A 3,786-nucleotide genomic window follows, 5' to 3' on the forward strand; every position below is an offset into this window, starting at 1 on the left:
AATCCCCGTGAATAACATCCATGCCGTCTGTACCTTCATCCCTAGTTGTTCATATGCTTTCCAAAAATTCTTCAAAATGCTATTCGATCTCCCGAAGATCCTCTGCAGCCTATTGCTCCCGAAAGTCTTGTCAGCCTGCTTTATGGATACATCCATATGTATCGCAATATTCATTGCATTCCTTGTCACTGTCTTTCCGAGTCTACTGATTCAATATGAATAAGAATAATCCCGATCATCTGTTGATTCCTAGAATTCATCTTTCCGGCTCAGGCATCATTCTGGATATGAGCTGGTTCTTAGTAAATCAATCCTTGATTGATTGGCCATCTAATTCTAATCAATATACTCATCTTTTTATCAGAGCCTCTGCCTCTGATCCCCCGATTTTGGGATCGTAAACTCTTCGTTTTCAAGCTTCGGCTTATTCAGATGTTTCCATAAACCGATTCCTTTGCATCCCTTCTTCTTCTGGTTGAGTACCGATACTCACATCAGATCCTTTGCGGACCACCTGATCTTTTGGTGGATTGCTATCCAGCAGCTCCTTCATATTTTAAATCATTGATGACTTTCCCCTGATACAAAATGCCTCTGGCGAATTGTATCATCTACTCTGTATCGTCAACCCTTTGCTTTCGAGCGTGTACCCATCGCTCCTGTTATTGTGCTGTATAGCTTCGTGAAAATGTCCCGATGGGTTGAACCTATGCTTTTCCTAATTCGTGTGAACTCGAAAGTTATGCGAGTCATACTCTTCGGGTGCTTCACTAGATAAATCTTCAACACTACAATTTCTTCGAAAACGAGGAGTGAATGAAAGGTTATGCATTGAAAAAGTGGGAGTCGACCTTGAATCTTTGTGTTCATGCCCATGGACCCGATGTAGAACTTATCATGGAAGCTGCTCGTAAAAATAATTATTTCTTTGGTACAAGCTCATCTTGTATCTATGAATTGATCCTTTGCAAATGTGGTTCCGACCATATTGTCCTCTTTGATTCCATTTACTGGATAAGTTAAAATACATATCCTCTGCAAATCATTTCCCCTGTCCAACCTCTACTCCGATTTACCTTCCGGCATTACACCTAGTACTTGATACTGGGAAGTTTCATACCCCATCACATCATTCCTAGCCTGATCGGCTATATTTTTATCATGTCAACTTTTAACTGTGCTACCTGGTCCTTATGCCCGGAGCAACTTCCGACGATGAGCTAAGCTTACGTTGATTTTCCTCATCTTATCATTTCACCTCGAACAACAAGCTTGACTTCGAGCTTGTGTCGAATCCGTGGTTCTCATAGCCTTTCACTTCATCCTTCCTTTTCTACTCGATGGCATATTCATAGAGTCTCTCGACAAAATTTGTCGTGATCACCATCAACACTTTGGCTTCTTCAGAGATGTCAACTGAATTCATGGCCACAAATACCATCCCTGCCCCTCGATGATTTGTGATATCATCGATGACATCTTGACTTTCTACCAACACAGACCTGGTTGTGCTTGGTTATTCCTTACGTTCTGAGATAATCTTGGAATTGTTTCTCGGTATCTCTTGAGATCTTCGAACCCAATCTTTACCAGACACCATATCATTGCTGCATCGAAGCATGACGGTGGTATTCTGAATATCAACAGGAACATCGGAAGCATAATACAACATGTTTCTCGCTCAATTACCCTCACACCGTTGTATGGGTAATACCTTGATTCTTCCCTCGCCCCATTATCTAAATGCTTTTGAACTTGCTGTCCTATCAAGTATATCCTACTCCGCTTTTCTTTTGGAAGGATATACTCCCAACTCTTATGTGTAAACACATCTTCCTTTCCATTGGGCTGTTCGATTTGATAATCATATTTTTCCTTTTCATTGGTTTGTTTAACATTTCGTGTGATCTATATGATATAAGCAGAAATAAATCCCTGCTTATAAAACACCTCGATGCACAAGCTCTATCATTAAGCCCTTGTTACTATTGTTGATGACATTCCGGTAGCCACTGATGGACGAGAACTTTGCCTATTGGTCTGCCTCATTCAACGAGCAGGAAAATGGTTCTCTTCGTCCCTCGCCCTTGGTACCAACATTGTTGCCAACATAACTAACAGGTTATTCTCTGACATGCCTTGCTATCATGACTGTGCAAGATGTCAATGCCTTCCTACTTATTACCCACATGATGGGCCCATAATCCATAGTTCCCAGGATCGAAACCTGACTCTCATGTATACCCCTGTTTCTAAAAGTTTTTCCTCGCGCTTGGTATCGTATGTAATTCACGAGCCACCTTCCGAGAGATCACCAATTCTGGTATCAGACAAAATACTTATTCCCATCGCTCTGAAACCCTTTCACACTCTGTTTCAGGTAACAAACGATTGCCTACCCGATTGAAGCTTCTTATTGCACCTTCTTACCTTGCTCTCGATGACTTTCTTGAATTTCAACTCGAGAGATGCCTCCTTGCCACGTTTACTAAGATAGTCCCCAGGTAACTATATTGTGTTGAGCTCCGTCATTCTTGAGTCTTTTCCCCTTACTCCACCCCTTAAATCTCGGGACGAGATTTCTTGTAGTGGAGGTGATTTGTAACACCCCCAGTGTCATGCTACAGTAATCCCCTGTTAATGGTGCCATGTCATCATGTTACTGTTGCTAATCTTCACTTGATCCAAATCACAGTTCAAATTCAAATCCGATCTAAAGTCAAAAATTCATATTTGCCAAACCTGAAAACTAAAATGTTTAAAGTGTGGCAAATAATCCCTAGGTATTTGTCATGTTGGAACCAACCTGTTTTGGATTCCAAAAGTGCTCCTGGAAATTATTTAGTGGTCCAACAACATTTAAAATTGGCCTTTTGAAATTTCTAAAAATGATTAGACAACTCCTCTTGACCCAAAACTTTTTATTCCATCTCAAGGTATTGTGTTAGATTTATGTGCCAAGTTTTGTTCAAAACAAAACTCATTTGGTACTAAAAGAAAATGCAAAACTGAGGCTAAAACTGGTAAATAGAAAAGTTAAAAATTTAAATATAAAAAAAGGAACCCCCCCACGCTGGGCCGAACGGCCCAGCTGGCCGCCGCACCGGCCGGCCCACCAGGCCCAGCCGGGTCTCCTTATCCCCCCACTCCACGAAACCCTAGCCTCCCCCCGACCCACTTCCACCACTCGCTCCTCCCACTCCCCTCGATCTAGATCGGGGATCCACCCTGACGACTGCGCCCCATGCCCCGACACCGGCGCCCGTCCTCGGCGCCGCCCCGCCTCGTCACCGGATCGGCTCTTCGCCCTCCTTCTCCCTCGCGCGTCGCCCGTCCAAGGTCTCTGCATCGCCGAGCTGACGCCGTCGCCGAACGCCGCCACCTCACCGCACCGTCGCTGGATCATCCCCGACCAGCCTCCCCGAGCCCACTGCCTAGCCCTACTCCCTATGGTGAGGCCCTCGGCCTCCTCTTCCCCTCTCCGCTGCCTTGCCCTTGCGACGACCGCGCCGCGCGCCCGCCTTCCCTGGCCACGCCACGCCGCACGGCAGCGCCGCTCGCCTCGCTCCCTCATCGGCTGCTCCTGCTCCGCATGCCGCACCCGGCCACCACCCCGTGTCCCACCTCGCGCGCACGCGCACGCTTGCGCGCGCCCGCGCTCACTGCCATCCTCACCCCGCAGCCCCTCGCACGCGCCCCTGCGCCACCACCTCCAGCCTCGCCGCGGCGCCCCGACGACGCCACCGCCCGACGTCCCCGCCATCGCCTCACCGTCCGACCCCGCTG

The sequence above is a fragment of the Triticum aestivum genome, chromosome 3D (assembly GCF_018294505.1).
Source record: "Triticum aestivum cultivar Chinese Spring chromosome 3D, IWGSC CS RefSeq v2.1, whole genome shotgun sequence".
NCBI lineage: Eukaryota > Viridiplantae > Streptophyta > Magnoliopsida > Poales > Poaceae > Triticum > Triticum aestivum.